This window comes from Euprymna scolopes, chromosome 10 (assembly GCF_053919585.1).
Source record: "Euprymna scolopes isolate OS-2025 chromosome 10, ASM5391958v1, whole genome shotgun sequence".
NCBI lineage: Eukaryota > Metazoa > Mollusca > Cephalopoda > Sepiida > Sepiolidae > Euprymna > Euprymna scolopes.
In genome coordinates, this window is record NC_136491.1 from 111,396,473 (window position 1) to 111,419,658 (window position 23,186).

Below are 23,186 nucleotides of genomic sequence, written 5' to 3' on the forward strand. Positions count from 1 at the left end.
ATAAGAGAAAAGAAATTAAAACTGTAAGTTGAAATTTATCAATCAAATTTATTGTTCAACTGAATATTAAAAATAAAAATTTACAAAGTCCTTATTCCGTGGAGTTTCAAAGAATGCTATTCTTGCTAATCTCATCAGAGGACAGAAAGAAATCAGCAAATTATATTTGTAGCAATGTTAGAATTTGCTGGTTATGGCATTAAACTGCAATTTATTATAATCATAAATTGCAAAAATGTACATGTCTTAAAAAATGTAGATGTAAAAAAAAGAAAAAAATAATAAAAACGAACCGGGCATAAAATTGCAGCTTGTATGAAGATTCTCTCAAAGGTGATCCAAAGGCGAAAATAAATCTTTAGAAAGAATCAAGTCCAAAATTAAATCCAATTGATTAGAATTCATCCGGTTGGAAAATTTTCAATGCAACTGAAATTATGGAAATTGTTTTTCACGATAATTCAGTATTCCAAGATAGCTTGATCCCCAGTTGAGTTGATTCGAAAAATTAGATGGATAGAAAAACCAACACGTCATCCCTCATGGTTGGCTTCTTCATGCAAGCTGCAATTTTATGCCCAGTTCGTTTTTATTTTTTTTTGCTGTTTTTTTTTTTTTTTTTTTTTTTTAAAAAGACATGTATATTTTTGAAATTTAGGACTATAATAAATTGCAGTTTCTTTTAATGCCGTAACCAGCAAATTCTAGCATTGCTACAAATATAATTTGCTGATTTCTTTCTGTCCTCTGATGAGAAGAATAGCAAGAATAGCATTCTCTGAAACTCCGCGGAATAAAGACTTTGTAAATTGTTTTTTGGAGTACTCAGTCAAACAATAAATTTAATTGTAAATTTCAACTTATAGTTTTAATTTCTTTTCTTTTCTAATAAGCTCTACTCTTATTTGTGTATTGAGCTTTTTATTTGGTTGGGATTAAAATATCTATATATAAATACTTGGTATTTATATTAGATCGAAGTTTACCATTGCCTATCAGGTTTCAATCCTGGCTTGCGGTAGTTGCTTGTCTAGCCACACTGAGGAGCTATGAAACAGCAAAACTATTGTATATGGATGACTATCTCGGGTTGAGTATATTGGGAAGTGATATACAAATTACCATTAGCGTATGAAGCGATGCTCTTTGTGTAAACAAATTAAGCTTAGGTATTTGGACAATGTCAAAACATTGTTAATTCACTGCCCGCATAGCAGCAGCCAAATAGTGCAATAGTTAGAAGCTCCAACTGTCATATGGGCTTGAGGTAGTTGCTTGTCTAGCTGCACTGATGATGACTACACACACACACCAGGGGGCATCCAGCTTTGACCATTTGTAAAATATGCTTAAGTATATTTTAATTTGTCTAGATTTTGTATATATTATTATAGAGTCATGATTTCAAAAATAAAAAAAATATTTAGATGCCATCAGCTAGAATCGAAACCGAAACTGTAGCATTCAAAGCTGGTGATATTACCACTGTACCAACATGACGCATATAAACCGATTAAAAAATAAAAAATAAACTAAGATGAATGTACAAAATGTTTAACAATTTTGACCCATTTTTGACCCCTTAAAAACAATTTTAACCGGCTAAAGACTCATAAAAGAATGGGCTGTAAAAAATCCAATTATTTGAGGACCCTACTGCTGCTCTGTGACTTTTAGTTTCGGAGAAGATAGAGTTTGAAAACATTGAGAGACAGACAGACTGACATATCTGTTTATATATTAGGTTATTAGTGATAGGGTCATTCCAATATTTTTCCTGATTTCATATTAAATTCTGATTCAGATTTTCTATAAATCTCTAAATATTTAACTATAAAGTTGTCATTTTTCCTCGATTACTGTAAAAACACGTGAAATGTGCATAGGTTTTCTCAAACGAAAAAAAAAAACACTTGTAGTTGTAGGGTGGGTGATCTATAGATTTTAGTTTTACTGGTAGTTTTAAATCAAATATTTATTACTACCAGCAGTAGAAGATTTTAATTTAAACAAAATCAATAAGAGATAATGGAATCGTTTTTGGTATCGTAAAATAGGCACAAATTTTTCAGATTCCCATGAATCACCTTCACACACATGCACAGTTCGTTTACAGACAATCAGTGACCGAAAGGTTTTCATAGACACTATCCTTTTGCTACACTACACTATTATGACAGCATTCGAAAATTCAGAAACATAACTATTGCAAATATACACTTTGTTTTAGTTTGCCTTTTTACACTCAACAAGCCTAAAAGGTCCGACGAAACCTTCTCTACCACCAATAACAATGGTCAACGACTCTTTATCTGAGAGTACATCTTAAACTCCTTGGCTTAACGTTCACTGTAAACATGAGTTGGAACAATTACATTGAAAGCATTGCCAGGGTCACTGCGAAGAAGGTAGGTTCTCTCTATCATGCGAGAAAACTACTAACACCCGAAAGTATCCTGTACCTCTATAAAGCCACTATTCGCCCATGTATGGAGTATTGCTGTCATATTTGGGCTGGTGCATCTGCTACTAGTCTCTCGCTCCTAGACAAGGTTCAAAAGAGAGTTACCAATCTGATAGGTCCTGAACTGGCATCTAAGCTTCAGCCTCTGTCCCATCGACGAAATGTTGAATCCCTCTGCCTGTTCTACAAGTATTTTAATGGTGACGAACTGCAAGCACTTGTGCCCCACGACAAACACCCTCGACAAACCCGACAGGCAGCTAAATCTCACCCCCACACAGTAGAGATCCCTAGATGTAGAAGATCTTTCTATTCCAGTAGTTTCTTCCTCAGAACTGCTAGACTTTGGAATTCCATTCCAGGTCCGTTTCCCAACTGTACTAACTTGCAGAAGTTCAAGTGTAATGTGAATCGACATCTTGCTGCCCAAATCCCTACATAGTACCCCAGTAGTTGTTGCCCCTGATAGTAAACCCCTACACCAAAGTTGCAATGTGCCTTATTTGGGGTGAAAATGTAATAAAAAAAAAAAAAAAATTTTTTTTAAATGCCCTTTCAAAGACAGCTGTACTTTTGCTATACTATTCTAAACGACATCCACTCTCAGAGCAACCCAGTTGGCCGCAACATGCATCTTGGAAAAACTAAGGTGATGTTAAACCAGTATGCTGCCACATCGCCAATAATTGTTGATGGAAAGACCATCAAAGAAGTTGAAAGCTATATCGACTTGGGAAAGAAAACTACCCAAGATGGAGATCTCCTCCCCGAGATAAAGAGAAGGATAACATTGGGATGGGCAGCTTTTGGGAAAGTAAAGAATATCATGAAAAGCCGAAAAACAAATATGTCAATCAAGGGGAGGATCTTCAATGAATATGTACTACCTGTGATGATCTACGGCAGTGAAACATGGGCCCTGACAACTCGCCAAAGTGAAATCTTGGCAGTAGCACAAAGGAAGATGGAGAGGATAATGTTAGGCATCACTCTACAAGACAGAAAGGCAAACATCTGGATCTGCCAACAAACAAGAGTTATTGGCATCAATACTGCCATCAAAACATCCAAACACAGATGGGCAGAGCACATAGCCAGACATGACAACAGATGGTCCATTAGGACAACGGAATGGATACCTCGTGAACATAAAAGGCCAAAGGAAAGACCAAGATGGAGGGACGACCTGATACAGCACACGAGTCCAATATGGTAGTGAATAGCTCAGGACAGAGTTAGACGGCTAAAGTCCAAGGAAGGGTTCCTTATTGAGTGATAAAACTCTCATTGATGTTGACACTATTATGACATCATAAAGGATCTCTTCAAGGTCTTCCATTCATGTCATTCCTTGGTGAAGTCATCCATTATGCACAAACGCAAACAAGATCCAGAGTTGTAATAGTAATAGTACATAAAAGAGACAGATTTGAAAATGGAAAACGTCAAAGAATGACTAGTATCTTTGTGACATCATTTAGTGTATATAGTAACAGGATGGTTCTTCTAGCACAATCACTGTCTACATAAACCATTGACTCAAATGTTCTGTAGGATCCAGAGTTTTAATAGTAATAGTATAATACATGCAAGATATAAGTGGTTGTAATCAAACACTGTCCTAGTCTCACACCTTTACAAAAGATCTAATTACACTTTGCAAAGTATTTCCTTTATAAAGTTGATGTATTCAGACTTTATAACGGTCCAATTGCAATAGAAGAAGTCACTACTTATCAAGGCCCAGAGGACTTGCTAAGTGATGACTCCTATGTGGTTAAGTGGTTAAAGAATGTACAGTAGTTAATGGGACAATATCAGTAATCATTCAGTGTAAATTGGATAAATTAAAAGGAATTCCTCATCAAGAACTTGAAGATGATATTGTAGTCAGCTGGAAAGCAGGCAAATGAAGAGAGTTCTACAGGCATGCAGTTCTAAGAAGCTTTGTTCATGGAATCTATGTTTAGGTTTAGGCACAGATAAAGAGTGGAGGAAATTATTGGTAGTGTTTTCAGCTAGATGAGTTTCTCATGAAAGTTTGGCAAGGAAGACCATAGATTGGAGCTCAGACAAGCACTTGCCATGAAAATAACGATAAAGCAGAGACAGGCTCGCAATGTCTCTTCTGTGAGAAAAGGGCATTCCCTACTAGACTCCAAAGTCTATTTTGAACTCTGTCAAGGCAGGATAAGTCCTTTCTAGCAGCTCCTGCTCATGTGGCAACAATACTCTATCCTTGGATGCACTTGGCTCTTATATAGGTACAGAACTGCATCGGCAGCAGGATATTTACTGGATCGATAAAAGGATCCCATCATTTTTCCAGCTACCTTGGCAACAGTTTTGATGTACGTGTTCCATTTCAGATCAGGAGTAAAGGTCAAGCAGAAGCTTGTCAAAACATAGAGCCTCCCCAAGATGAGAGCCATTCATTTCAATTGATGCCAGGTTCTTTTCTCCAAAAACTTTTTTTTTAATCTCCAGTTCATGTTTGTTTTCAAAGTCATAAACTTTACATAATTAATATTTCTTTTTAGGCGAAAACTTGGACTTTTTTTATATTCGAATTTGGAAATTTATTTCATTTGATGATGAAAACAGTTTAATTAAACAAACTAAACTTGAATCGCATCACAATTTTATTGCATTATCTGAATTAACTGATTTCATCTTGAGCAATATTTTCACAATGTTCCAGCTGATGTAACCTACGACATTCCTTAGGTGTATTGTGTCGAACTCAGGAATCTTCAACAAGATACACTTGAAGAAGGTCGGAGAGACACTCAAGATGAGAATAGTAGTCCAAATAATCCAAATATAAATTATCAACCCCCATCTCAAAAATTCAGAAACATAACTATTGCAAATATACACTTTGTTTCAGTCTGGCTTTTTACACTCAACAAGCCTAAAAGGTCCGACGAAAATGCCCTTTCAAAGTCTAGTGTAAGAGACTCAGTCTCTTACAGAGAGGCTTTCATATTTCTAAAAAATATAATTACTTAATGACACACGGCAGTGAATACGAGAAAAATATTTTTTTTTATTCAATTATTTTTTTAAAGTTTTTTTTCTTTTTCGAATAGTCAATAGACTTGCCATCTTTCGGTCAGTATCCACGTCATTGACAATTAAAACTATTCTTTGTAATACCAAGTTTTGCTTTTTTAAAAAGCACAATAACTCTAAAAAAGGTGGGTAGAAATACAGAAAAAAATAAAATGCAGCAGTCTTATATATCATGTGGCTAAGAACTAGGTGACCAATTTAGATTAAATTTATATATTAAGAAAAATGCGAGTGGTCAATAAGAAAAAAAAAAATTTTCAACCTGTCCAACATTACCGCACGCATGCAAAATTAAAACTAAAAATGATCCCATTGCCAAGCAATTCTAGTTTTGTTTTGTTTTGTTCTTTTTTGTTTTGTGTGAACAAAAAAATAGTTTGCTATGAGAGATAAATTTTGGATTTTTATTAGGGGGAAGGAATCCTGTTGAAAAGTTAGTGAAATAAATAAAATATTAAATATTCACCCTAATCTTAGTTAGAGGGGGAAAAAAATGTGGAATTCCACTAAATAGCAAAAAACTCATACCTGTAGTAAGTGTATACAAAAATCCATTTTTTTTTATCTGGTACTTTACTCAACTTTTAGCAAAATTCCACTATAGAAAAAAAAAATGCAGAAAGGGCAGACTTCTGTTTTTATTTTCTTTCTTCCTCTAAACCAATTTGCTAGCGTAATTAATATTTTATTTATTGCACTAATTTTCCAACAGGACCCCTCCCCTCATAAAAAAAAAAAAAAAAAAAAAAAAAGAGAAGTTATTTCTAACAGCAAAATATTTTGGATCAAGTAAAGAATAGATACCCTGTAGCAGACGCCGCCGCCTGACGGTGACAAGCGCACAATTCAACTAACACTGGTGATTCGACCTTGACATTGGCACAAGCACATGGTGTCGGGTGTTTGTAAACACGTCAAATAGCAAACATGCTCGAATATTCGCCAACAATTTTTTTTTTAAATATATTTACAAAACTTTTGAAGATTTAAATGAAAAAATATATATTTACAAAACATTTTTTCTAAGTAAGTAACAAAACGAACGTATTTAATAAATAAAAGATATTTAAATAAATGGGTGTCTTTCTGTGTCAGATTTTTTCTATCAAGACTGATTTTTATGTACCGTGTGTTTTTTGGGGGGGGGGACGGAGGGGGGTTGTATGCGTTTTTAAGAATTCAATATTTATTTAATTATTCTTTAAAACATTTCAGCGACAATTAATATATTTTTAAAATAATATTTTTAAATATAAACTTTTGACGAATATTCGCGAGCAAGATTTTTTTTTTTTTTAATAAAAGATATTTAAATAAATGGGTGTCTTTCTGAGTGCGTTTTTATTTAATAAAAATAAAAATTATAAAAAGATTTGGTACTGGTCGCGATTTGAGTTCCCTGCCGAACACCATAAAAAAAAAAAACAGACTTCTCCCTACGCATGAGCAAAGGACATTTATCGCCTTTGTTTTTTATCACTTTTATCGACCTTTTCTTTCTTTTTTTTAAATAGCATTTTATTTTTAAATGACAACGTTTTTACTGTTTATGAATATTAAAAGAAAAATAATTACTAAACATTTATTAATAAAAAAAATGGGTGCTAGTGCACTTATGATCCGCGCTATAGTTTAAATCGTATTTCTAAGTTTAATTAAAGTTTAATGTTTTTTTTATTCAATTGTAAGGTTAAGCCATTCTTAACATGGGAAGGGTGTTTTGTACCTATTCTCTACTTTAACCTTACAATTGAATAAAAAAAAAAAACATTAAACTTTAATTAAACTTAGAAATACGATTTAAACTATAGCGCGGATCATAAGTGCACTAGCACCCATTTTTTTATTAATAAATGTTTAGTAATTATTTTTCTTTAAATATTCATAAACAGTAAAAACGTCGTCATTTAAAAAGAAAATGCTATTTAAAAAAGAGAAGAAAAAGTCGATAAAAGTGACACATAAACAGTAAAACAGTAAAAAAAAGTCGATAAAAGTGATTAAAAACAAAGGCGATAAAAGTGAGATATTATTAATAAATGTGTAGTAATTTCTTTTATTTCAATATTCATAAACAGTAAAACTTATAAAAAGTCGATAAAAATTCATGATCGTTTAGTTACTATGGCAACTAAAACATGTCCTTTGCTCATGCGTAGGGAGAAGTCAGTGTTTTTTTATGGTGTTCGGCAGGGAACTCAAATCGCGACCAGTACCAAAGATTTCTATCTAGAATTCATCTTTATAAAAATAAAAGTTATAAAAAGATATGTGAATAAAATATATTTTAAAATCTCGATTGTTTATACTTGTGATTTTATTATGCATAAAAATTGCCTCGGCCTATAATTATTTCTCCTTCACTAACCACCGACATACATCGCACTTTAAATATATATTGAGTTGTATTAAAAACGTACACAGACAAAAAAAAATGTCCAAAACCGTATAGAATGAACCTTTTTTTAATAAGTTTTATTCAGTCTTTATTTGAACTTAATGGATTGGGGATTTTTTTTTTTTTTTTTTAATTTATTTTTGTATTTATTGACTGTTTTATTCTTTTTATCAAACAAAAATAGAACTTTTATAATGAAATATATATTATGGACTGTTTTTCAAACATCGAAATTTTAAAATTAAAGTTTTATTTAAAAAAAAATAAATAAAAGACGAGGTGTTTTATTTTTTCGAGATATTTTTTTTCGCCATTTATCACTTTTAAATTTTAGTCAACAATGAAATGATAAAAAAACACTTTTTGTTAAATATATTTTAAAAAAATTATAAAATATCTATAAAGTCTATTTTTTATGTCTATAAAAGTTTGTTGAAAGTTCAAATAAAGTTTATAATTTAATGGAAAACAAAACACCTCGTCTTTTTTTTTTTTTTTTAATAAAACTAACTTTAATTTTAAAATTTCGATGTTTGAAAAACAGTCCATAATATATATATATGTCATTATAAAAGTTCTATTTTTGTTTGATAAAAAGAATAAAACAGTTATTAAAAAGTTCTGTAAATATATTAAAAACGCACCCAGAAAGACACTGATCTATTTAAATATCTTTTATTTTTTTTTAAAATCTTGCTAGCAAATATTCGTCAAAATTTAATATTTAAAAATATTTTTAAAATATATTAATTGCCGCTGAAGGTAATGTTTTAAAGAATAATTAAACTCTGGAATTCCATCCCAGGCCACTGCTTAGTGCTTCCCCAACTGTACTGACATGCAGAAGTTCAAGTGTAACGTGAACCGACATCTTGCTGCCCAAATCCCAACATAGTACCCCAGTAGTTGTTGCCCCTGATAGTATCCCCCTACACCAAAGTGGCAACGTGCCTTGTTTGGGGTGAAAATGTAATAAAAAAAAATAATAAATTGTCTTAAAAATGCATATAGAACCCCCCCCCCCAAAAAAAAAACACGGTACATAAATATTAATCTGGGTCGAAAAAATCCGACACAGAAAGACACCCATTTATTTAAATATCTTTTATTTAAATACGTTCGTTTTGTTACTTACTTTAAAAAACTGTTTTGTAAATATATTTTTTTCTTTTAAATCTTCAAAAGTTTTGTAAATATATTAAAAAAAAAAAAAAAAAATTGTTGGCGAATATTCGAGCATGTTTGCTATTTGACGTGTTTACAAACACCCGCCGCCATGTGCTTGTGCCAATGTCAAGGTCGAATCACCGGTGTTAGTTGAATTGTGCGCTTGTCACCGCCAGGCGGCGGCGTCTGCTACAGGGTATCTATTCTTTACTTGGTCCAATATTTTTATTCAATTGATCTAAATTAGACTCAAATCCTTATCACACTAAAATCCAAGAAACATTAAGTATAAAATAAAAATTTACTTTGTGCTTATATGAAAAAATGTACATCAATAGCAAACCAAACATTTACTTTCCAACATCAATAATTGTCAATAGATCCAAAATATTTCCAGGTTAATATTTGTTGCCTAGCATTAAAAAATTTCTCAATTCTGACAATAAAATCTTTCTTCTATGAAACTGGATTTAATAGTTACCACACTTGTTTTAAGTGTGATAAAGCAAGAAAACAAATCTTTTTGACAAGCTAATAGTGTTTTCACATTTTTATCTTCTTGAGATCTATTCTGGCTGTTCTTCTATTCAGTTTTTCTTTTGTTTCTGTCTTAAAATATATAAAGTAAGCTGGATTTGAAAACTTAGTTTACATTTCATCTAATAAATTGATATGTCATTCTGTTTAGTATTTTTCTTCTGTTGAATGTTGGAATATGTTATCAAGAACAAATTTTAATTTCATTGCAAATACAATTTATCCAGCTCAATATTTTTTGCAAGGAAGCCATCTTCATTTTCAGCAGCAAATATAAATTATAGTTGAAAGCCATTTTTGCCATCAACAGCAAATTTTATTTTTTGTTTATTACTGAAAAGAAATTATTTTTATTCCGATAGAACCTAATATGGTAACAAGTAATTGTAGCTAGAAAAATAGTGTAGAATCTGTTCTGATGCTACAGTCTACTGTTGTCAATCAGTAAAGACAAAATCCTTATAGATTGAGGCGATTTTTATTTTTTGTTCCAATCTAGAATGGGCGGGTGGGGGTAGCTAAGTTTTAACCTTGCCCTCATGTGGAAGCAAGTGAATAGGAACAGTTAATATCTTAAAATCAAAACTGATTATTTGTGAAAATTCCGTAGTTGTATACTTTATCTGTTGCATTTTGCAGCCATGCTTATGAGAGTCTATCTCCAAAACTCTTGCAGGAGTTTGTAACATATTTATATTCTAAGGACGTCCGGTACAAATGCAGACCCCCCCCCCCACCATATTATTGTACCATCTTTGGACAGAACCGATACTATACTTTGATTATAACTCGAAAGCCAAGAAAGTGCATTTTAGTTGGAATTTTTTTTTTATTTGACACAACAGCAGAAGAAATTTAAAAAAAAAATTTTTTCCATTGCATCTTCAGCAATCGGGTGATCCCATCTTTTACAAAAAAGGATAAGGCATGATAACGTATATACAAATATGAACTTACCTTAGCTTATTATGTAGAGAAAGCTAACTTAGGTTTAATAATAACAGGCAATGCCAAGTAAAGAGAGCTAACATACATTCAATATTGAATAAGGAACTATGTTCCGTTTATAAAATCATATTTTATTACTAGTAGATTTTTATTTTAATTATAAAGCACTGTGGACCGTCCAGCAATCATTGCTTGAATCTTGTGTGTGCATATTTAAGACAGTTGTATTGGCACACATTTAAATCTGGATAAGAAGCCTGCACGATTTTACTGTTAAGAATCGAATTCAATATCATAGCTAACACATAATTCTTTAAATACAGTACATATCCGATAGCTAAATATTTTGGTTTCGATTCTAGCTGATGGCACCCAAGTCATATTTCTTTTTAAAACTTGAAATCACTCCTATATACTGGTTACAATATAATAATCAATAGAGAACTGACTATAATAATAAATACAAAATCTGCATAAATGAAAAATTAAACTACCTCACGAAAGGCAAACACCTCTAGAAATTTTAACATCCAATCGAATTAGGGATGCTCTGATTCTTATCAGTACCGGTTACATAACGTGCAGAACAGGTGATTAGTGTACAGTTCAAACAAAGTCTCAAATTTTATCAAGACCAATTTCCATTAAGCTGATGGTCATTGGAATATTTCCGGTGAAGGTTACTAAACGCTTTTCTCACGTCTTTGAAAAGGGACTCAATTCGGATGACTATATTAGGTTGCTGTTCATGATTGTTAAGTGCTAGTTGAAAAAAGGAAGCTGCAGGGAGGCCATACATGTAACAGAACTCGGCTCCATATCCCACCGCCAAGAAAACCCAGAAATGGTCATTTGAGAACTTCCAAATTCAGTCACAACATTTGCGCCCCCCCCCCATCTCCAACTCGCTTGATTATAGCCCCATAGACTATAATGTGTGAGAATCAGTTAAGACACCAACTATATCACCTGCAATGTTAAGGACAAGCTGATTGCCAGGATCAAACCGGTGTTCAGGCATTTCTTGAAAACCATAGTGAATGCAGCACCTGGAGGTTTTTTCTGCTGTATTCTGCAAAAGTTTCTCCAAGAAATGCATTCCGAATTTTGAGAATATGTAAATTATTGACCGTGTTTTTTTCTTTCCGGAAAAAAAATAAAAATAAAAAAATAAAGTCAGACTTGTGCCGAACATTCTGTATTTATTTAAAAAGGATAAATAAGTTCCCAAAAGAGCGACTTCATAAAAAGGTGAATGGTAGTTGCCAATACCATGTTTGTGTGAAAACAGTAACTGCTAGCTGCTGCTACTTTATCAACCAATGCCAAAGTTAAGAAATAATACATTTAATTAGCAGGACAACCCGGTGTTATCTGGGTTCATAAAAATATTAAATAGAAATTAAATAGTGAGTGATGACATCTTCAGATGTCTATCTTGCTTTCTCTATCCTCCATTTTCCCGTCCTTCTCTCCAACCCTCCCTTTCACCTCCACTCATGTAATTCATTTATTATAACTATCCGCTTTAAATGGGAATACTGTTTTCTACATTTTAGATATACATCCAGGGCAATACTAATCAAGAAAAATTATAAACTTTGAGGGTCTTATGTTAGTAGTTGTGACTTTTAGCTGGACATATAAACAGACAAACACTTACCCTTTAGAAAAACCTACTAGATTCCAGGGGTCTAGTTTCCCTAATAGAAAACGTAATACTGTCAGGAGCCGTTTAGATAATAAAAGGGCCACTTTCAATTCATTCTTTCCAATTTGATGGAGGATAATCTTTACGGAGGTCATCCACTGTACACAGTAATTGCCACCTGTTTCAATAGATGGCAAACAAGATCCAAAGCTTTAATAAAATATAGATAAATACAGACCCAATGGGTCACTGGTGGTCTAGTAATCTAAAAAATACTTTACTCTGGAGAGAGAAAAAGAAATACTTTTGTTTTAAGAGAATAACTGACGTTATGCATTCCATAGAAATAAAAACAATCCTTAGCAAATTCTCCTGTTTAATAGACTGCAAGTTTTTTTTTTGTTGTTTTTTTTTTGAGGGGGGGGGGGCATTTATATCCAATATCTTTTATAAATAGATTAAAACATTAACAAAATTAGTTATAGTTTTATTACAATTTTGTTCAAAGAATAAACGAAAAAAAAAAAAAAAATGGCATAAATAACCCTGTTTCAATATTAAAACTTTAAAAATCAAAAACAAAAATGCCCAATATATTAGCGTGAACGTGCACCCTTAAGATAACGACGCTGTCACTATAACCATTGCTCTACAATCGCATCAGCGAAGTAACGTCCTTTTTTTTTTTTTCCATTTAAACTAATGCAAGAAAGAACATTTTTCGCCCACGTGTGTTTAAATTGTCATGAAGGAACAATTTTTTTTGCTACCCTCCTTCATTGCAAACCTTTATTTCTATAGGAAATAATTGACCGTTCTTTTTTTTCTAATTTTCACATTATTCGACAGAGACATCACCCTTTCAGACAGTACTAGTTTCGACCCGGTCCAATGCCACCGAGAAAAATTTTAGACAGACATACAAACATACATTTAAACAGACAGGTGAGATCTATATAATAGATGAACTATTCACTTCATTTATATAATCAAATAATCACTCATTGCTTTAAAAATTTACACACACAGGCACATATATAGATTTACTATTATATAAAAGGAAATTTGTGTGTGTGTGTGAGTTCGTTCCCTCTGAACGCAAAACAGCTCGACCAATTTTTACGAAATTTCACACAAAAGGTATTTTATGTGGTTGGCAATGTTCTTAGATAAGTTTTGCATCAGAATGTCTTTGATAAGTACTGATAATCAAAATAATCCAATAAAAGAAGGAACAGGCGATTTTGACCAAAGTTAAGACCTTACACAGCTTAACATCACAAGTGCATTTGAAAAGTTTTATTAACACACAAGCGAAAAGGCCAGACATAAAACCAACAGTAATTTCTTTGATATGACAGTGGTGTTCGAAATGAATGTTTGCTAAGAGTGCAGTTGAAGCATATTAGATCTTTTATTTTTCATTTTATACTTAAATTCAAGCCATTATCACTGCACAAGCAGTAAGGTCAGACAGAGTAAATATATACAGCAGATTCTTTGATATGATAGGGGAGGGGGTGTTCAAAATGAATGTTTTTGTCTAGAGCACAATTGAAGGATGATACTCGACTTTTTGCATTTTAAACTTTAATTCAAGCCATTATATATAAAAAAATAATTTTTCAAAATTAACAGTAGCAATGCAGGCTACAATGTATTCTGGACAAAGTCACTGTGGGGAAGCATGTAAAGCTTCCTCCCAGTATACCATGATGGGTCCCAAACTAAAGTTATCTGAGAAAATTGACCACATCCTGTCTGCTCATTCTTCAGCTAACATTCACATCTGTGGTGACTTCAATGTCCACAATGTGGAATGGCTGACCCACTCAAACAAGACAGATGATGAGGGGAGGTTCTGTCATGATTTCTCCATTGCTTATGACCTCATTCAGATTGTTCACAAACCCACCCATGTGCTCGATATTACTTGTCAGTATGCAAGCCTTCTAGACCTTTTTCTCACAACTTCTCCTGAGCTATGTTCATGTTTCGTTCTGTCTCCTCTGGGATCTTCCGACCACTCCGTTGTATCAGTTAAGGTGAAAATGAAATATAATAAATCTTCAGACGTATCTCTCCACCGTACAGTATATCAATACTCTATGGCTGACTGGGATAGCTTCGTACATTTATATCTGATCTACTTCTGCATTCCATGTTTAAAAAGAATGTGTCCTCTATAGTATCAGACCTGACCAAATGGTTAATTTTAGGTATAGACCAATTCATACCATCCAAAAAATTCCAACAAAAACCTAACAACCAGCCATGGTTCTCCCCAGAATATGTTGCTGCCATTGCGCACAAAAATAACTTTTTCTATAGCTACCAATGTAATAGATGTACCGAGACTAAAGCTGCATTCAGGACTGCCGGCAACCACTGTAAAAGAGTAATAAAAAATGCAAGAGTTATATGCTGTCCAAAGTAGCTGAGCAGCAGCTTGGTTCCCACTAGTTTTGGCAAATAGCAAACAGGATCCTGAACAACTATCATCAATGGACCTGAGGTTATCTTGTTAGCATCAAACAAAGCCAAGAACTTTGCAGCTAATTCTACCATCTGCGTGCAACCAAGGTCATCAGCTCCCCGTATTTCCTCCTATAATAGACAACACGCTATGCAACATAAAAATATCTGTGCGTGAAGTCGCCAAACTAATCAAGAACCTTGATTCCAGTAAAACAGCTGACCCCGACAGCATTCCAATTATAGTGTTGAAAAATCTTCAACCAGAACTAGCCCCCATATTTACAAAACTGTTTAAGCGTAGTCTTGGGGAAAAGTGCTTCCCAACACCCTGGAAAACCTTATCAGTATGCCCTGTATTTAAGAATTCAGGTGATAGATCATCTCCCTTTCATAACAGACCAATAAGTCTCCTGTGCGTCATGAGCAAGTTGCTGGAATCCATATTAAATAAAGTAGTCAACCACCTCAGCAGAAATAACCTTAGTGACATGCAATATGGTTTCCGTTCTACAACAGATGTGCTAAAGGTTATATCTCATAGGATTAGTGAATCTCTCGACAAAGGATTCTTTCTAGGGCAATTGCTCTTGACATATCAAGGCCAGACATAAGCACATGGTACAATTGGGAAAGAGGTGGCTGGTTACTTTTAATGCATCTAAAACCAAGCTTCTATCTTTACATCAACACTGATCGCCATCTGGCATTAATTGAAATGGATGGCTCTTGTCTGAGGAAGCTCCATGTTTTGATAAGCTTCTGGGATTGACCTTTACTCCTGATTTGAAATGGAACATGTACATCAAAACTGTTGCTAAGGTCGCTGGAAAAATGGTAGGATCCTTCTACCGCTCCAGTAGATATCTCACTGCTGATGCAATTCTCTATCTATATAAAAGCCAAGTACGTCCAAGGATGGAATATTGCTGCCATATGAGCAGGAGCTGCTAAAACACTTATCCTGCCTTGACAGAGTACAAAATAGACTTTGTAGCTTAGTGGAGGATGCCCTTTTCTCTTCTCTGCAACCTCTCTCCCACAGAAGAGATGTTGTGAGCCTGTGTTTGTTTTATCCTTATTTCCATGGCAAGTGCTCGCCTGAGCTCCAATCTCTGGTCCCCTCTCGCCAATCTTTCATGAAAAACACCTGTCTAACTAAAACCACAGTCAATAATTTTCCCCACTCTTTATCTATGCCTAAATCAAAACATCGATTCCATAAACAAAGCTTCTTTCTTAGAAGTGCATGCCTGTGGAACTCTCTTCTGTTTGCCTGTTTCCCACCTGACTACAACTTGGATGTCTTCAAGTCCAACAAACAAATTCCTGATAAACCGACGCCTTAAGTAATTCAATTTATCAAATCTTCATTACTAACGATTACTATATTATCCCATTTATTACTGTACACGCAATAACCCTTATCCCCGAGTGGCCTCCAGGCCTTGATAAGTGGTGACTCCCATGTAAAAAAAACAAAAAAAAAAAAAACAAACTATCAATCGATTTGATTGAAAAATGGGCGATTTCACTGATTTCGATGACAAAAATATGAAAGTGTAGAACATTTGTTAATCATTATTCAATCTCAGGCAACATTGATTTTTTTTTCTGAACAAATGTTCCAGTGACAATGAAATATAGGCATGACAGAATATGAAATAAAGATTTAACCAAATCTCCATCTAAATAATGGTCACTGCTGGTTTAGTATGTATAGACTGGAATAGTGTCCAGAAGAGCTGGACAAACATAAGATAACATTATTATGGCTTCCTCTGTCAATTTTGTATTAAAACCAACTTAATATCCAATAGAAAAACCTAAGAAAATAAGTTTAAACACATGGACAACACTAGACAAGAAAAACAAATATATAAAATTGTCAAAGCAGAATCTAAGGAATTAGTCAAGCCTAAAAGAAATGGAATCAAATATTGAAAAATTAAATAATTTTCCATGGTAAGGAATGTATAGTTTTGCGTTAAGACGGTTGAATGAAAAGAAAAAAAAAAGTCAGGCTATTTGAAATAAATTTCAAATAAAAACATTTAACACTGGGTGCATGAACATAAAAGGAATAATTGCATAAATAATTTGGCAACTGAAGAACAATAACAAGTGAAATAATTAAAATAAATAGATCATCATTATATATATATATATATATATATATATATATATGAGAGAAAGATATGAAAGTGATCTTGTCTTCTTGAGAAAGGGTCTCTACCAAACTCTCATCAATTTTTCGACTACAGACTTGAAACTGGATATAGGGGGGTTTGGATCAGTGGAACAAATTCGATTTGGTTTTTAGCCAGTAATTGCTAAGGGGGTCAAAATTGAGGAAAAAAAAAAAAAAAAAAAAAAAAAAAAAAATGGAGTTTAGCAGGCATAAGTTGATTAAACGAACATCTAGGCATGCACAAATATACATTTATGCGTTTAACTATGTTTGTTGTTTAAGCTTTTATATACATGTGGACTTCACTCAGATGGTAACATAATGCTGAAGAGCTATATGTTTTGGTTCTAGCTGATGGCACTCAAGTCATATTTTTATTTTATTTTTTAAACTTTTGAAATTAATACTATATATCAGATACAATGTAACAATAGAGAACTGACTATAATACAAAATCTGCAGGAATTAAAATATATTTAAGCATTTTTCACACCAGGTGGCCTGCCAGTAAATAAAATAAGAAAATTTAAAATCAGATAAAAAGTCCAGGAATCAGCAATATTTATTTCAAACGCTTGAGAATAGGTGAGCCTCTAATACAAACAATACACCATTGTTTCAATATAATTCTACATACTGAACAGATTTTTTATCTTTAAAGATGTAATACATATTTAGAAATCACAGTATTTTGAGGGTATTTATGCCTTTGGTCTCATCTAGAACGGATGGTGGAAGGGTGCAGAAACAGGAAAAACCACAGAGACGATGGCAGGATAATGTAATACATGATAGACTGCATTCTGAGAAAACGTTTGATAATTATAGCCTTTTATCAAAAATTTTTTTTCCTTTTCACACTTTTTAAAATACTATGATTCACCACTTATCAAGGCTAAGAGTTATTCAAGGAGTTATTCTGGAATTATGAAAAGTAGGCAATGCATTCTGGATGCGTTATCAGCAGCTCCTGTTACTATCACTTCTCCTAATTTGTCCCTCAGTACTCATTTTTAATGAATGATTTTTGTGACAAAGGGAGAAGAAAAAGATGTATTCAAGGTTGGTAGTATTTTGCATGAACAGTCGCCAGAGATGTCGGAAATTTTCTGTTTCTGTGTCTATCATTGTAGCTATGTCACTAGTAAGGGTGCTGGAAGTAAACGTTTTAACTGGGCCGCCATTATCGACCTGACAGTCAGGAACCTGAACCTTGGATTAACCACTAAGGCGGCTGTCCTATGAGCAGGTGCAAAGTACTGGGGCTGCTGTATTACCATTTGGTGAATGGATTCTGGACCATGCAGTAGCTTCTGGTAGGGTTTCTTGATACCATATTAGTGGGTAATTATTACAGCGTTACCTTATGTGTAACAGAAAAAAAAAAAATTTATATATATATACATACATATATATATATATATATATATATATATACATACATACATACACACACACACACACACACATTTCTTCGTTTCTTTTCCTCTCTTATTTCCCCTTTCTGTCCTGCTCTAAGCAAGTCTGTCAACCTATTCCACAAATCCCAAAACTATGAAAAGTTTCCAGAAAAAAAATATGATTAAACCCAGATCTTCAACTTCCAACATGGACCCGCACTATCATGTCTCCTTCTCCAACATCAGGAGTCTACGTTCCAACCTTGTAGAGGTTAAAACCCAATTACAGGAGACTAAACCAGACTTATTATTTCTAGGCAAAACTGGCATTGAACCAACTATTTCCTTAGAAGAGTTTGGAATTAAAGAATACTCTAATTTAACTTCCAAATCTGACTCCCAAGATCACTATGGGCATGGAATATGTGCCTACATTAAAGATGGTTTTTCATGTGGTAGGAACATCTCCAGAGAAGACCTAAATTTACCCTATATGTACTTTCGGGTTGCACTTGCTGACACAACTGCATTTATATTTGGCCTCTATCGCTCCCACAACAGCGGAGTTACTATCTTTAAGAGTATATCTGAGAAAATTGACCACATCTTGTCTGCTCATCCTTCAGCTAACATTCACATCTGTAGAAATTTCAATTTTCACAATGTGGAATGGTTAACTCACTCAAACAAGAGAGATGATGAGGTTCTGTCACAATTTCTCCATTGCTTATGACCTCACTCAGATTGTTCGTGAACCCACCCGTGTGCCCGATACTGACGATCAGTATGCAAGTCTCCTAGATCTTTTCCTCACAACTTGCTCTGAGCTATGTTCATCATCTGTTCTGCCTTCACTGGGATCTTCTGACCACTTTGTTGTATCAGTTAAAATAAAAATGAAATGTAATAAATCCTCAGATGTACCTCTCTATCGTACAGCATATTGATACTCTATGGCTGACTGGGATAGCTTCTGTACATTTATATCAGATCAACCTCTGCATTCCATGTTTAAAGGGATGTGCCCTCTATAGTATCAGCCATGACCGAATGGTTAATTGTAGGTATAGACGGTTTCAGACAGTCAAAAAATTCCAGCAAAAACCTAACAGCCAGCTGTGGTTCTCTCAGTATAGACCAATAAGTTTCCTGTGCGTTATGAGTAAGTTGTTGGAATCTGTGTTAAATACAGAAGTAATCAACCATCTCAACAAAAATAACTTTCTTAGTGACACTCAATATGGTTTCCATTCTGCAAGATCTACAGCAAATGTGCTTACAGTTATATCTCATAGGATTAGTGAATCTCGATGGAGGCTTCCTTTCTAGGGCAATTGCTCGACATATCAAAGGCCTTTGATAGGGTATGGAATAAAGGTCTACTTCACAACTATACTATAGCTGGAAATGTCTTCTCAATTATTAAAATCATTTCTCTCTGATAGGTTCATAAGAGCATAGTTGATGGGCAGAAATCAGAAGCTCATAGTATTAATGCTGGAGTCCTTCAGGGGGTCTATCCAGAGTCCAACTCTCTTCCTGATCTACATCAATGATCTTCCAAATCACATCTTTAGATCATGTGTAGACATTTATGCTGACGACACTACCATCTATGGAAGCACATCAAAGACCATAAACAACCAAGTTCTCTGATTCTCACCTCTGATCTTGAGCATGTGGTACAATGGGGTAAGGAGTGGCTGGTTACTTTGAATGCATCTAAAACCAAGCTTCTATCTTTACATCATCAACGCTCTGATCCCAATCTGGCATCAATTGAAATGAATGGCTCTCGTCTTGGGGAGGCTCCATGTTTTGACAAGCTTCTGGGCTCGACCTTTACTCCTGATCTAAAATGGAACACTTTCAAATCCGTTGCCAAGGTCGCTGGAATAATTTTATCGATCAAGTAGATCGATCACTGCTGAAGCAATTTTCTACTTATATAAGAGCCAGGTACGTTCAAGGATGGAGTATTGTTACCACATCTGAGCAGGAGGTGCTAGAAGCAGCTTAGCCTGCCTTGACAGAGTTCAAAATAGACTTCATAGCTTAGTAGGGGATGTCCTTTTCTCTTCCCTGCAACCTCTTTCTCATAGAAGAGACGTTGCGAGCCTGTCTCTGCTTTATCGTTATTTTTATGGCAAGCACTCATTTGAGCTCCAACCTATAGCCCCCCCCTCGCTAAACTTTCACAAGAAAACACTCGTCTAGCTGAAAAACCATCAATAATTTCCTCCACTTCCACTCTTTAACTGTACCTAAACACAAACATAGATTCCATGAACAAAGCTTCTTTCTCAGAACTGCACACCTGTGGCACTCTTCCGTTTGCCTGCTTTCCAGCTGACTACAACATGGCCGTAACATAAGTCCAATGTAAACAAGTTCTTGATGAGCAGTTCCCCTTAAGTAATCCAATTTACCAAATTTATACTGCTAACAATTACTATGATATTGTCCCATTGACTACTATACACTTATCTTCAAGTGGCCTCTGGACCTTGATAAGTGCTGACTCCTTTATATAAAAAAAAAAAGAAGAAAAAAAAGGAAATTGATTTATGAGGATGATTGACTACATCGGAAAATAGTATCAACCAAGAAGTGTGTATCAATTTGTCATCCAGATGATTCTTCTCTACAGCTGTGAAGAACCAATCAATGAGGGTTGGTTAGTTGTTTTACGGCATATCAACCATTTTTCAGATTATTTGATGCTGAATGCAGTAATTTTGGAAAAGGTTTTATGCTTCAAATATTTATTTATGGTGTTTAGTTTGGTCGTTAATAGTCAGATTTAAATAGCGATTTCTTTGAATATAAAAATCACAACAAAAATATTAAAATACCATTTTTAAGTAATTTTTATTGTGAATCCAGATATGTTTTATTTTGATGGAGGTAGGAGAAATGTACTTATTACTGATTTAAAGACTATGAGTGTCAACTTAAGTAACAGTGTGCCTTGTCTAGCAATGAATGTTATGGTGTCTAGTATTGCTAATATATACGTTATTTGTTTTTGCAATATATTTTGAATAAATTCAATTATTTACGAAAGTGCATTTTTACCTAAATGCGAGTTGGGAATAATTTTCCCTTTAACCAATTTGGTACTCCCATATGGTGAGTGGCATATATATTGTTTTTAAAACATAATTATCCACTGACACGTGTTTTGTCTACGACTCAGAGTGGTTGAATCTAGAAAATTTTAAAAACAAAATTATATATATATGGAGAGAGAGAGAGAAAGAGAGTTGGTTGGTTGTTTTATGGCATATCAACCCTTTTCAGGTTATTTAATGCCAAATCCCGTTATTTTGACAAAATATTTTTTAATAGAATATATTTGTTTTGTTTTTTTTTCAAGTCAGTTTCTATTTAACTCATAGTTGGGGCTTTAGCAGGTACTACCACTCGGGGTCAGAGTGGACCTGGGAGCAATGACAATTAAAGGGTGACTCCACACTCCCCAAAGCCCACAAGCTGGGGCCTCACCATCAGATATAGTTTAAGGTCATATCCAGGACCGAGAGAAAGAGAGATGTGAAAATTACCTTTTCTACTTTAAAAAATCTCAGAAATAAGTTTAAATGCATAGACTAGTGTGTCAAGAAAAACAAATATATAAGATGGTAACAAATAATGCTGGAGAGGGAGATGATCATGGCTGATTAACAATATGACTTGACAAGAATGGAATTCTGGAATCTGCATAAAATTTCGAACGGAACCTTTTATTTAATCTGTGTGGGTAGCATGATCAGATAAAGTTTTAATTCACATTTGTATTTCGAGTATCACTCGCACTGAGGATTGAACCTTCAACCTCTAGAAGAGGTTCACTTGAAACCCCCACACAGTAGAGATCCCTAGATGTAAAAGATCTTTCTATTCCAGTAGTTTCTTCCCCAGAACCGCTAAACTCTGGAATTCCATTCCAGGCCATTGCTTCCCCAACTGTACTGACATGCAGAAGTTCAAGTGTAATGTGAACCGACATCTTGCTGCCCAAATCCCTACATAGTACCCCAGTAGTTGTTGCCCCTGATAGTAGCCCCCCTACACCAAAGTGGCAATGTGCCTTGTTTGGGGTGAAAATGTAATAAAAAAATTTTAAAAAATAAAAAAAACTGAATGTGCCAAGTCGGAATCCAATTCGTTCCACAAAAACAATTTGACTTATGGATGTTGACAATCTTCACATGATCCCTTCCTTAAATACCTGATGTCTTTCTAGAAAAGATACTGGGAAAACAAATGCCAACAATAGACATCGAATTCATACAAAAATCAATGAATGATGACCAACAATCACCAGCAACAATTCAACACAAAGTTTGTCTTGTTACAGCAAGATCTTCGGGAGATGCAGCTTATCCAGAAAAAGAATTAATTTACTACGTAATCCTCCCTACCTCTATTCCTGGGTGGCGCAAATGTATAGGAAGAACTGAGCAAAAGCCATTGAAGCCATCCAATCAGAGTGAACACCATTGCAAAAAACAATATTTATGACAAGTGCTCAACATTAAATTTAAAGAGAACCATGCTGTAGCTCTAAGTGAAGCAATCATGTGGCAACATACTCCACAAATGGGAAGTTCTTGGAAAAAAACTGCTCATTGAAATTCCATTCATGGATATCATGTTAGGTTACAAAAAGACAGGAAGCTTCTATACAGTGGTGGTAGCTAGACAAGCTCTTTCTTTGAAAGTTTTACAAAGACAAATCAGAGATTGAAATTCAGTTGAGAATATTAACAGAGTAGAAAAAGACTTCCATCTTTTCTGTGAGAAAAGAGTTGTAGAACAGATCATCTCCCTCCACCCACACAAAATTGTGAAGTTTTAACATAAGTTAAATATTT

At 34.1% G+C, this 23,186-nt stretch overlaps 1 protein-coding gene across 3 annotated transcripts in view; it reads right to left on the minus strand.

Annotated features, from left to right (window-relative positions):
• LOC145286204 (ubiquitin-conjugating enzyme E2 S-like) overlaps positions 1-23,186 on the minus strand; it is a 57,853-nt gene that overhangs the window by 13,267 nt on the left and 21,400 nt on the right. The window contains exon 2 of one of the 3 annotated variants that reach the window (XM_080135003.1): positions 12,253-12,418. The exons of the other annotated variants lie outside the window; for them this stretch is intronic. The gene's annotated coding sequence lies outside the window, so the exon portion shown is untranslated. The remainder of the gene's footprint in view (positions 1-12,252; positions 12,419-23,186) is intronic. 3 annotated transcript variants of the gene reach the window in all.